The sequence below is a fragment of the Odocoileus virginianus genome, chromosome 26 (genome assembly GCF_023699985.2).
Source record: "Odocoileus virginianus isolate 20LAN1187 ecotype Illinois chromosome 26, Ovbor_1.2, whole genome shotgun sequence".
In the NCBI taxonomy this organism is placed as follows: domain Eukaryota; kingdom Metazoa; phylum Chordata; class Mammalia; order Artiodactyla; family Cervidae; genus Odocoileus; species Odocoileus virginianus.
The window spans coordinates 1,099,732-1,113,921 of NC_069699.1; the positions used below are offsets into that span (position 1 = coordinate 1,099,732).

At 40.2% G+C, this 14,190-nt stretch overlaps 1 long non-coding RNA gene across 1 annotated transcript in view; it reads right to left on the reverse strand.

Moving 5' to 3' along the window:
• LOC139031187 (uncharacterized) overlaps positions 1-14,190 on the reverse strand; it is a 28,879-nt gene that overhangs the window by 9,230 nt on the left and 5,459 nt on the right. The gene's annotated exons all lie outside the window — the stretch shown is intronic.

Consider the following 14,190-nt stretch of genomic DNA (forward strand, 5'->3'; position numbering starts at 1 on the left):
GTGGTGAAAAGTTGTAAGCTCTTCCTCTAAGACTGGGAACAAGGCAAGGGCGCTCACTCTCATAACTCACAGTCAGCATAGCAGTAGAAGTCCTAGCTAGATCAATCAAGGAAGAGAGAGAAATAAAAAGCATCAATTGGAAAGGAAGAAGCAAAGTTGTCTTTAACTGCAGATGACATGATTTTATATACAGAAATTCTAAAAACAACCAAAAAACTGTTAGGTCAAATCAATGAACTCAATTAAGTTGGTGTATACAAAATTAACCCACGACAATCAGTAGTATTTCTATACACTAACAACACATTTTCTGAAAGTGAAATAAAGAAAGCAACCCCATTTACAACAGCATCAGGAACAATAAAAAGCTTGGGAATAAACTCATCCAAGCAAGTGAAAAATCTCTACTCTGAAAACTATGAGACATCGATAAGAGAAATTGAAGAAGACACAAATAGATGGAAAGGTAGCCTGTGTTCATGAACTGGTAGAATTAATATTATTAAAATGTCAACACTACCAAAAGCCATCTATAGATTCAATCTAACCCATATCAAGATTCCAAAGGTAATTTTTTAAAAGAAGTAGAAAAAACACTCTTAAGATTTACCTGGACCCATGAAAGACCTCATATAACTAAAGAGATCCTGAGAAAGAAGAGCAAAGCAGAGGCATCACATTTCCTCATTTCCAGCTGTGCTATGAAGATAATAGTGTTTGAAACAGTATGGTACTGGCATTAAAACAGACAAATAGACCACTGGGACAGAAATCAACCCAAGCGTATACAGACAACTCACACTTGACGAGGGACCCAAGAATATTCAGTGGAGAAAAGATGGTCTTTTCAGCAAATGGCACTGGGGATAATTGAATAATCACATGTAAAATAGTAAAATGAAGATTTTATTTTAACAGATTGAACTTTACACCACTCGCAAAAATTAGCTTGAAATGCATTAAAGACGAGTGTAAGACCTGAAACCACAAAACTCTTAGAAGAAAACAAAGATAAAGCCCCTTGACATGGGTTTTGGTTATGAATTTTTGGATTTGACACCTAAAGAACAAGCAACAGGATAAAAAATAAACATGTGCAACTATACCAAAGTAAAAGGCTTCTGTATAGCAAAAGAAACCATTGACAAAGTAAAAAGACAGTCTATAGAATGGGAAAAAATATCTGCAAAGCATATATCTGATAAAGTGTTAATATGCACAATATTAATATATAAAGAACATAGGACTCAACAGCAAAAAACCCAAATGACCCAGTTTAAAAAATGGACAGAGAACCTGAATAGACGTTTCTCCAAAGAAGATATACAGAAAGTCATCAGGCAGTACATGAAAAGATGTTTAACGTCACTAGTCATTAGAAAAAAAGCTAGTTAAAGCCACAGTGAGATATTTCCTTACGCCTATAAGAATGGCCATCATCAAAAATACAAGTGATAACAAATGCTGATGTGAACGTGGAGAAAACCTCGCATGCTGTGGGTGGGAATGTAAAATTGATACAGCCAACATGGAAAACAGCATGGAGGATCTTGAAAAAATCAAAAGCAGAGCTACCATAAGCATTTTAAAATACAAGAGATTAAGAAGATTAGCTCTAGTTCAGGGTTGTAAGCAGGGAACAGCCAAGAAAGGAGAAGCACATTTGAGTGAATAGTCAGTTATTTTTTTCCTGTGGACTTAGTCATTTCTATTTAAGATACAGACTAATCTGAATAAGCAATTCAACATCCAATCTACCTCAGCAATTTCTTTTTCGATAGTCAGATGAATAGCAATCCAAATTGAGAGATAGGTTTCATGACTTCATTGTTTTGGTAACTTTCTAAGTGTATCTGTGTATTCTCTTTAAGAAATGATAATTGGGAAAAGGCTGTAACACTTTAGGAGGAATATGGATCTAATAATTGAAGCTTTAAAACCAGCATTTCATGTTCATCATAGTAAAAGCCTCTAGATAAAAAGTATTTGTCTATATTTACATTTAAAGCCAAAGTGCATATTTGGGGCACATAACACTTACTGATTCATAGTGTGGTATTTGAAAGACACATTAACCCTCTTGAAATGCCTTGAAATCTGGCTGCATGACCCCACCCAAATTAGCCAAGTGCTGAATGATAAGTAGACATCCTTTTCTACAGAATCAATGCTAAACAGTAAATGATGAGACAAAAGTTACTATAAAAGTTGCATTTTCATAGAAACACTTCATTTCTTTCATTTTATCTTATTGAAGTACACTTGACTTACAATTTTGTGTTAATTTCTGCTGTATAGCAAAGTGACTCAGAATACATGTATTCCGTTTACTATACTTTCCCATTATGAGAAAATAGTGAATATAGTTCCCTGTGCTGTACAGTAGGACCTTGTTATTTATCCATCCTATATTTAATAGTTTGTGTCTGCTAATCACAAATACCCAGTCCTTCCCTCCTGCACCTTAATCTCACATTTTAAATGTCAATTTCTCTCAGAAACTTTTCTGGGCTGCCCACATCCAGCCTCACTCCAAGCAGGGCTGGATCAGGCAGCCCTCCTGTGCACGTACAACCCGGTCTCCTTAAGGCCCCACCACCTCTCGAGAGCATCACGATCATTAAAAACTCACTTGCAGACATAAGCATCTTGAAAGCTACAAGCAATATTTTATTCACCCTGGATCATCAACACCTGTGTCAATGCCCAGGGTATTAATGAGAAACTCAACAGAAATGAGAGAATTTACACTTTCAAATAAATCCTGACCTTTAACATGATTTATTTAGCCAACGATCAGCTTACACTGTTGCTACACAAACCAGGAATGCCCGTCATAAATGGAGGGTTCTAGGCTGGACTGTTCTCCATTGGGCAATCATGTAAGATCTACCAACCCCATCCCCTCTTTGAAATCCTGTATTTCTTCCCACTGCTTTGCTCCAATGACTACAGGAGCCAGACTCATCTATGGGCCATGAACAGAGACCGAGACACCTCATTTGTACAGTGAGGGGCTTCAGTGGGCAGTTCTCCATTTGTAAATAATTCAGTGAAATTCTTTCCCTTTTCTTTTTTTTTTTTTTAATCTTTTGAATTTGAGTCCTTGACTATCTTAGCAAAATGATGAGAAAATTTGATAGATCTACATCAGTTTTTTGCTTGTTTTTTAGTAGATCAGGTAAAAATTTGGTGTTGAAGAGAAGGTAGACAGTAAAATGAAACTGAAGCTTTCAGATCACTGTGGATTTCATGAAAATTAGTCTTTGTTATCCTCTTTTAAAACAAATAACTACCAATGTCATATCTATAAGAAATGTGATTAAATCTGTGATGAAATATTGTATCTTAGAATTCTCTGATGACTTTCATCAATATGTCACATTAGTATGTTGAAGTGTTTTTTTTAAATCCCCACATGTTCAATAAATGATTAAATTCATTTTTTAAAAACATGTAAATAAGATGATGAAGAATAAAAAGCTGTTAAAGGAGAGGAGAATAACAGATGTATCAGGGACCTGGGAATGAGTTAATTTTTCAGACTTAGCAATTAAAATACAGCAAGTTTCCTGGCAGCTAAGACATGATGGGGAATTCACCAGGTAACTTAACTCTGGTCTCATAAAAGAATACCTACAGACTTGTTCTTTCCTAAACAGACTCTTTTTCCATTCCGACTAAGCCATAGGCAAAATTTAAGAAAAATATTATACAAGTCTCAATATACTTTGTATCTTCTGAGTCATTGCCACAGTGTTAATTTACAGAGCTTCAGGTGAATGGGGAGTTTGGGTCACAGGACTCATTAAATCTTATGACCCTGAGACAATAGAAATAAATGCAAGTTTATTTTCTTCTTAATCAACAGATTAAACTTATAATATCCAATCATTAATAGATATCAATGAGCAAGCATTCACTAGTAGAATGTATCACAGTAAAAACCATTTTCTAAACTGACCTGTAATAAATGTCTTTTGACCTTTTCCATTTATTAAATATAATATAAAGAAAGCTGAGCACTGAAGAATTGATGCTTCCAAACTGTGGTGTTGGAGAAGACTCTTGAGAGTCCCTTGGACTGCAAGGAGATCAAACCAGTCAATCCTAAAGGAAATCAGTCCTGAATATTCATTGGAAGGACTGATGCTGAAGCTGAAACTCCAATACTTTAGCCACCTAATGTGAAGAAATGACTTACTGGAAAAGACCCTGATGCTGGGAAAGATTGAAGGCAGGAGAAGAAGGGGATGACAGAGGATGAGATGGTTGGATGGCATCACCGAATTGATGGACATGAGATTGAGTAAGCTCCAGAAGTTGGTGATGGACAGGGAGGCCTGGTGTGCTGCAGTCCATGGGGTCACAAAGAGTCGGCCACAACTGAGCAACTGAATTGAATTTATTAAATCTGGTGATGGTAAAGGGCTTACATATTGTATCTTCTACTTTTAACAGTTTATAATAAAAATAAATGTAAAGTGATAAACATACAAACATTGAAAGATTTTTTTTTTTTTAATGATCTTTGTATGAATGAAGAAAAAACTTGGGAAAATTGCCAGTTCTCAATGTTCAGATTATAGAGGAAGTGGCAAAAAGTGTTAATCAGGGGTGACCTCTAGAACACTAGTGGTACTTTGAATTTTTGGAGTCAAATTGGGTCTCTAAAGAAGGGGGTTTTAATCATAAGAAAGTGTCTTACACAGAAAACAAAGTATCTCAGAATGGTTTAAGACAGAAAACAAATTATCTCAGAATGTTTCACCCTTTCTTTAAAGAGCCACTGCTTTTCTGAAATCCCCTATAAATAAAATAATCTGGGGCCCCAGAGGGACAGAGTTAAGTGGGAAGGAGTGGGATTATACACTCAGATCAGGCCGGAGGTAGGCCTAGTGATTTGGAAATCAGCCTGTGGAAAATCTAGGGTCATTAAACAGGTTGCCGGAAGCAGTGACGTGATGGCATAGAAGATGGTTTTACAAGGTATAGTGTGGTTGAGGTGCACAGAATGATTGAGAAGAAAGCCTGCAGGTATGAAGTAGTTGGGAGGCTACAGAATCAGTGTGGGTAGGAAGGGGTATGGATCTGCACAAAGACACTGACTGTGAAGAAAGACTCACGGTTTTATGGACAGTTACACAATGTAATTTGGATTTAGGGAGTGAAATGCAGAATACTGATTCAAAAGTACAGGCTGAGTTCTGAGAAAATTAGTTGAAATAGGAATGACAGAAGGTAAGTCTTTTCTAAGGTGCTGAGTTATAGGTATTTATAAGACATCAAGGCTGTTCTGCAGAGAGCTGAGGATTCAAGCCTGAAACTTGAGAAATTAGAACTCAAGTAATATTTCGGAACCCTCCACAAAAAAAATGCACCAGTTGCATCCCTGAGAATGGATCAATTTTCTAAGAGGAAGGCCACAGTGAAGGCTAGAGCTCTCAGATTGAACATAATGGGAAAGCCAAAGATTTTAAAATGGTAGGGGATTAGTTAACCAAAAAAGAGCAGAATTCATGAGAGAAGTAGGTGAGGATAATATCAGTCTTATTCTGAGAAAAGCTTTCTAAAAGAACAGATGGGTGTTGGAGTGTGGGCAATAGTGTTGGATGCTTCAGAGAGGTTGAAATTGCTCCCACACATTTTTGTGGAAGCAAAACTTTAATCATTTCCTATGTCTCATCCCTTGAGGGTAAAGCCCCTCTTAGGGAACATGATTCCATTCTGCATGGTGGAAAATGCACCTCCCTCCAGGGTCAGAACTCCCCCTGCTCCCCTGGAATAGCCTTTCTAGAACACCTGGTGTGGCTCATTGGGTACTTATGAGTTTAACATTCTTCTCTGGACCACTACAAGGGCAACTCACTCTCTTGCTGAGAGTCGATTCCTAGGTAGGTTGATAAGAAGTCCAGGGTCTCTGAGGAGGAGAAAGGGGTCCAGAGCCCTCAAGAAAGAGAAAGGGGTTGGGAACTCTTAAGGAGAGAAGGACAAATGCTTTTTCTACATTGCTTTGTCTAGTCAGTATAACAGTGTATCTTGCTCCTGGACATGTTTCTCCTTCACAAGAACCTTTTGACTAATTTTGTTATCTTAAGACACGTGTTGTGGGAGAAGGTCTGGTAAGACCTTTCTCTTGTTAGTTCTAATCTTGTTAATTTGAAATGTATGTTGTGGGAGTGGGTCTGGTAAAAGTATATAAAGCCTTGATTAGGCTAGTGAGTGGGGGCACTGTCTGTCCCCCTTCTGAAGTCTATGTCAGAAGCTTTCTCTGTCCCTTTAACTACTTAAAAAAAAAAAAAAAAACTCTACTACACAAAAGCTCTTGAGTGATCAAGTCTGGTCTCTGGTCCCAAAGCTAAATCTTCTTTGGAGAACATGAATCAGACACCGTTCAATGTAAGCTATCATTGCCCGGAAAATATGATGACTTATGGCCATTTCTGTTTCCTAAGAGTAAACTCTTTGATGCCCAAGATATTTCTGGGATTCAGAGAGTGTTAAAGTACTATTGTAGGATGCTTCAGTTCAGTTCAGTTGCTCAGTTGTGTCCAACTCTTTGCGACTCCATGGACTGCACCATGCCAGGCCTTCCTGTCCATCACCAACTCATGTCCATCAAGTCAGTGATGCCATCCAACCATCTCATCCTCTGTCATCCCCTTCTCAACTTACCTTCAATCTTTCCCAGCATCAGGGTCTTTTCCAATGAGTCAGTTCTTCGCATCAGGTGGCCAAATTATTGCAGTTTCAGGTTCAGCATCAGTCCTTCCAATGAATATTCAGGACTGATTTCCTTTAGGATGGACTCCTAAAGGTTGGATCTCCTTGCATTCCAAGGGACTCTCAAGAGTCTTCTCCAATACCACAGTTCAGAAACATAAATTCTTAGACACTCAGCTTTCTTTATAGTCCACCTCTGACATCTATACATGACTACTGGAAAAACCATTGAATTGACTAGACGAACTTCTGTTGGCAAAGTGATGTCTCTGCTTTTTAATAAGCTGTCTAGGTTGGTCATAACTTTCCTTCCAAGGAGCAAGCATCTTTTAATTTCATGGCTGCAGTCACCATCTGCAGTGATTTTGGAGCCAAAAAAAATAAAGTCAGGCTCTATTTCCATTGTTTCCCCATCTATTTGCCATGAAGTGATGGGACCAGATGCCATGATCTCAGTTTTCTAAATATTGAGTTTTAAGCCAACTTTTTCACTCTCCTCTTTCACTTTTATCAAGTGACTCTTTAGTTCTTCACTTTCTGCTATGAGGGTGGTGTCATCCGTGTAACTGAGGTTATTGATATTTCTCCCGGCAATCTTGATTCCAACTTTTGCTTCATCCAGTCCAGTGTTTCTCATGATGTACTCTGCATATAAGATAAATAAGTAGGGTGACAATACATACTTAACATACGCCTTTCCCAATTTGGAACCAGTCTGTTGTTCCATGTCTGGTTCTAACTGTTGCTTCTTGACCTGCATACAGATTTCTCAGGAGGCAGGTCAGGTGGTCTGGTATTCCCATCTCTTGAAGAATTTTCCACAGTTTGTTGTGATCCACACAGTCAAAGGCTTTGGTGTAGTCACAAAGCAGAAGTAGATGTTTTTCTGGAACTCTCTTGCTTTTTTGATGATCCAGTGGTTGTTGGCAATTTGATCTCTGGTTCCTCTGCCTTTTTGAAATCCAGCTTGAACATCTGGAAGTTCACGGTTCACATACTATTGAAGCCTTGCTTGGAGAATTTTGAGCATTACTTTGCTAGCGTGTGAGATGAGTGCAACTGTGCAGTAGTTTGAGCATTCTTTGGCATTGCCTTTCTTTGGGACTGGAATGAAAACTGACCTTTTCCAGTCCTGTGGCCACTGCTGAGTTTTCCAAATTTGCTGGCATATTGAGTGCAGCACTTTCACAGCATCATCTTTCAGGATTTGAAAAAGCTCAACTGGAATTCCATCACCTCCAGTAGCTTTGTTCGTAGTGATGCTTCCTATGGCCCACTTGACTTCACATTCCAGGATGTCTGGCTCTAGGTGAGTGATCACACCATTGTGATTACCTTGGTCGTGAAGATCTTTTTTGTGTGATTCTTCTGTGTATTCTTGCCACCTCTTCTTAATATCTTCTGCTTCTGTTAGGTCCATACCATTTCTTTCCTTTATTGTGTCCATCTTTGCATGAAAAGTGCCCTTGGTATCTCTAATTTTCTTGAAGAGATCTCTAATCTCTATTGTAGAGCATCTAACATTTATTGACCACCAATTACATGCCATGCATTGGCTAGCATTTCAATAATGGTTTCTTTATGTAATATTGACAATACTGCACGTTGGACATTGTTGGGAATTATTGTTCCTCATTTTTCGGAGTAGCCTCCCAAGGTTGTTTTATACTCCTTGAAATGGAAGGCAATATCTCCATACCTTTGAAGCTGAGAAAATAGTCTACTTTTGGATCAAGAGATCAAAGAATGAAAGTCAAAAAAGCATCAACACTAGAGAATAATGCTAACCAGGCCATGTATCACCCATTGTTCTTATTTGTTACCAATAATCATTTGAAACTACAAATTATATGAAATTTCATCTAGTTGCAATAAAAACTGACCTCCTTATGTAGTACCATAATTTCTGAGAGTAAGGAATGTTTTTTGCTGTTAATTCCATTGTCTCAGTTAAACTTTTAATTTGAAATTTGACATAGTGGCTTAGCTGTCATCTCTTGCATCTAGTTTACAAAAATTCACAGTTTCCTGTTTTAAACCTATTTAGCTTCTGGGAGAAATATACTATAATTTATACTTAAACCCAACCTACGAAACAAAATAAATCTACAAATTCAAGAAGTTGTTTTTGATTCTGAAAGTAAGCAGGGTATGCACTTTTTCATAATTAATATTTCCTATAATTGGGGTTCTGTGTGCTTCCAGTATAATTAATGAAGAGTTGGGTCATTCGCATCTTCTGAAAATCTAACTTATGTTGCCCTCTTAATGGTAAATTGAAGAGACTGTCATTAGCAATATTTAATAGGTAGCTTGTGATTGACTATTTTCTTTTTATTTTTCAGCCCAAATTTTTTCCCCTTTTGTGATTTCTGAGTGTAATAAGAACTAGTTTGAAGCACAACTACAGTCGATGATGTCATAGCCTTTGTCCCAAGCAAACTCTTGAGTTAAAGAATGAATAGAAGAATGAGTTGCGACATGGTTAAATAATGACTGAAGATCAGTGGACAGCGTTGACTTGTGAGCACTAGGGGAAAGGGTAGTAGGAGAGGGAGATCAATCAGGATTATAGTCGCCACGGCTGGAAGGGCCTTTTGTCTAGGGCTGTAGCTGGGTTCAGGGAGCCAAAAACCAGATTAAGGAAAGGGTCTGAGTTCTTCTGGCAGCAAGTAGAGGCGAGTCAGGAGACAGCTGGAGAACCTAGTCTGAACTTCAAGAGGGAAGTGTGTGGGCCAGAGAGACTGCTGGAGGGAGCCCCAGCCACAAGCACGACTTTCATTTTACTTAAAAACAATTTTTTCTGTGGCTGCTCTGGGTCTTCCGTGCTGCAAGCAGGCCTTCTCTGACTACAGTGAGCAAGGGCTGCTCTCCGGTCGCAGTGGCTTCTCTCGAGCACGACCTCTGAGGAGCAGGCTCAGTGATTGTGGCACACAGGTTAAGTTGCCCCACAGCGGGTGCAGTCTTCCCCGACCAGGGATCGAACACATGTCCTCTGCACTGGCAGACAGGCCCCCAACCCCTGGACCACCAGGAAAGTCCTGTAACCTTCATTTTAAAACGCAAGTAATGAGAACCACCCCCTCATCATTTATTTATTCAGCAATTATTTACTGAGTACATTACACATGCCAGGTACTAAACAAAAAATTGCTATGCTCAGAGGCTATAATAGATATTAAAAACAGATATGGTCCTTTACCTTTTGGACCTTATGATGTAGACAGGGGTGGGCAATAATGAATGAATTGCACATATTTGTGTTAATTTGTAATTACGATGAGTGCTTCTGCTTTTCCCTAAAGAGAGATGCTTCACCCCACCATGCCCTGTCCCAGGGAAGTGAAAAGTGTGTGAAAGTGTTATTCGCTCAGTCATGTCTGACTCTTTGCAATCCCGTGGACTGTAGCCTGCCAGGCTCCTCTGTCCATGGAATTCTCCAGGCAAGAATACTGGAATTGGTTGCCTTTCCCTTCTTCAGGAGGTCTTCCTGGCCCAGGGATCGAACCCGTGTCTCCTGCATTGCTGGCTGATTCTTTACTAGCAAAGTTTGGTCCAAGCAAAAGGAGCCTGTCGCTCCAATTCAGGACAATCCAGAAGGGCCATCTCAGCTCAGACTTCATGGAGTTGGCTAAGTCCTTGTTATGGCTACACCTCAGCTCAGTTTCCCCCTCTGCCTAAATCTGTTTCTTTCTCTTTTGCTCCCAAAGTAATGACCACCAGAGCACTCCTGTGTGCTAATCTTCACCTCAGAAATTGCTTCCCAGGGACCCCACCCACAGGAGCAGGTTGTATGAGATAAACATAAACACGCTCTGAAAGCAGGGATGGTATGCCAGGATTCTTTAGCTGAACCGGGAACGGGGCTACGAGCTCCACCGCTCATCTGCCTGCTCACACACAAGGAGACAGCAGGCGTAGAACCAGGACCCTGCTCACTGTCCTGACACGGACCACTCACAGATCTTGTCTTGAGCCTTCAATAAGTCCAGTGTTCAAATGTGCTGAGACATGGCCTGAAATTGGAAGAGATGAAAACATCATTTGCCCCTTTCAAGTTACTGATCCAGAGCTTGAGTCTGTTGAAAATAAGAAGACTATGACAGTCACAGAAACAGACAGAGAGATGGCCAGGATAAATAGCCTAGAAATAGATTCTAGGTTAGAAAGAGCTGAAAAGGAGGTTCTGGGGAAATGGGTTAGTTATTGGGAAAACAAGCCAACTTGGATACTCAATTCCTATGGTAATAAGATGAAATAAAGAGGGAGAGAAGAAATAGATGTAAAATAGATAGCTACAGAAAACAGAAGAAATATAGAGGAGTAAAAGAAAAGCAACAATTATAATAAACAAGTGCCCAAAACCAAACAGAACAAGTCTTTATATAGAAAGATAATAAAATCTATAGAAAAAATAGTAACAGCCAACTTTTAAATGTGAAAGAATATGGATAATTCATAGACAGTTAAGCATGCATGTATTTATCATTGTCAATGAGAGTCAATAAGTTGTAACAATATACCTGTTTGTATCAATTTAGCAAATATATTTAAAATGACTATTCCTATTGTTGACAATTTATCCATAGTAATTGGCACAATAATTCCACTTCTTTCTAGAAATTATCCTTCAGAAATAGACAGAGCTAGAGATGAGAGCTTTATTTTTAGAGTGTTTATCTCTGTGTTAATTTTAAAAGAAAAACGAGAAACAACCTTAAACTTTGACACTAGATAAACAGTGAAGTAAAGTATGGTATGCACACTCAAGTGATGCAGTGGTAAAAAAATTCACCTGCCAATGCAGGAGACGCAAGAGACACTGGGTTTTATCCCTGGGTTGGTGAGATCCCCAAGAGTAGGAAATGGCAAACTATTCTGGTATTCTTGCCTGGAGAATCTTACGGACGGAGGAGCCTGGTGGGCTATAGGCCATGAGGTCACAAAGAGTTGGACACAACTGAGCGCGCACACACACACACACACACACACACACACACACACACACGTGCACACACACGCGCGTACATTCAGGTCACAACAGCAAAGAGCAGGCAAAGAGTGAGCTAATGACAGTAGTCTGGTTTTTCTGCTTGGATTTTTATGTATTTCTGGTGTCATTTTGCAGATAGGGAGAATTTGATGGTTTGGGGAGAGGGTGACAGACAGTCACACAGCAGCAGAGAAGTTAAGAACGTAAACTCAGGGACTTTCCTGGTGGTCTGAGGGTGAAGAATCTGCCTTGCAACGCAGAGGATGTGGGTTTGATCCCTGGTCGGGCAACTAAGATCCCATATGCCTGGAGCAACTAAGCCTGCCTGAGATGACTAGAGAGTCCCTGAGCCACATGGAACGACCCCACGTGACATGATGAAGATCCCCTGTACCACGACTAAGACCTGCTGCAGCCAGATAAATAAATATTTAATGAAGAATATTTTCTAAAAGAAGAATATTTAATATTTAGTAAACTCTGGGTCGGATTTCCATGGGTTCCCATTCAGTTCTGCTGCTTTACAATCTTATTCTGTGGGCAGTGAGGGAACCATTGCTGGTCTCTGTATTAATTAGGACGATGAACTTGAATTAGCTTAAACAAAAAGTAGGAAGCAATCAGCAAGTGCTTTTGTAGCCTAGTGAAAAAGTGAAAGTGAAAGATGTTCAGTCGCGTCCAACTCTTTGTGACCCCATGGACTACAGAGTCCATGGAATTCTCTAGGCCAGACTACTGGAGTGGGTAGCCTATCCCTTCTCCAGTGGATCTTCCCAACCCAGGAATCAAACCAGGGTCTCCTGCATTGCAGGCAGATTCTTTACCAACTGAACTATCAGGGAAGCCTTTTTGTAGCCTAGGTTGTGTGCAAGTGGATTGTCTTGGAGTATAGTCCTAGGAGCAGGAGTGAGAGGGAAGAATGGGGCTGGGAAGGACAATACATGGACCCACACTACAGGTCACCAGGGCTGGATCCCTCAGAGCCTTCAGAACTGTCTGCCCAGGAAATAGAAAGCAGGACATATTCACACACTAGATCCCACCGCTCTCGAGCAAGTTGGCCAAGCAAAGGTGTGTGTGACAGCTGAGGGAGCCCCCAGGTACCCCCTCCAAGGTGTCAAAGGAGCGTGTGAGACACACCTGGGGCAGCTAGGTTGCTCCTACGTGGTGATGGTTGAAACCTACAAAGCACCCCTACGAAGCACATGTAGGGGACAGAGGTCAGAGGGCTACCAGACATGCCCCATACCTGAGGCTTTGGCCCCTCAAAGAAGAGCGAGAACCCAGCAAGGCAGGAACAGGGCTGAGCCTCAGTGAACCCAGCCAGAAGATCCAGTCCACCTGGACCTTCTCACTCTCGAATCTCTGTATCTCACTGGCTGAAGAGACATCACTTTTTCTCTGCGTGATAGAAAACTTGTCTTTTAATGATTTCTACATTTCGCATCTTACAATTTCACCCTCAGAAAGTAAACTGATAGAATTAGACCCACATCTAAAATGTCCCAGGGCAAAGCATCATTGACCTACTTAAGGTCAGGCATCTTAAAGAAAGGAGTCATGTCAGGACATGAAAGTGAAAGTGTTAGTCGCTCAGTCGTGTCCAACTCTTTGCGACCCCATGGACTATAGCCCACCAGGTTCCTCTGTCCATAGAATTCTCCAGGCAAGAATACTGGAGTGGGTTGCCATTTTCTTCTCCAGGGGATCTTCTTAACCCAGGGATCAAACCTGGGTCTCCCACATTGCAGGTAGATTCTTTACGGCCTGGGCCATAAAAAGTCCTCAAAATTCAAATTAATTTCTCCCTCCTCTAGGTTCCCACATCGTCTTCTGTCATGTTGGACTGTAATAATTTGTTGATGTGTTTGTCTCTCTCCCTCTGGACTTCAGAGTTCCTTGAGGGTAGGGACTTCGTCTTCTTTCTGTTTTCCCAGGATCCAGCACAGTACATGGCACATCGTTAGGTTCTCCAGTTTGGGGGAGAAGCAGATAATAAATTGAGCAGGCTTGTCCTCTGAAAGGCTAACAAAGCACAGACATTTGGTGTAGGTCACTAAGGTTCTCACTGCTTATTCCTTGGATATAAGCAAAGGATCCTAGAGATGTTTCCAGCGCAGCTAACTAGGATGCCACTGATATTTCAGACTCACTGGACAACAAAAAGCTCTACTCTTTTTCATTTGTCAAGTTTGTCAGCTCCTGTAAAAATGTCTGTAGAGGATGACAGCATCTGTGGGAGATCGAGGTAAGAGATTTCCAGTGCAAGTCAGGTTGTAGTGTTATCTTTATTATGATCTTTATTATCATCATTTCTTTTAGGAAGAAGAGCCTCTGACCCCAGAGAAAATTGTGGTCTGTCTCATAGGAGGCCACCCGAAAAACAATACAGAGTAAAAACAAAACATAAAATACAGAAAGACTTCTGCAGAGGTGAGAGGTGATTTTTTCACACCTTTTTTTCTCACCTGATA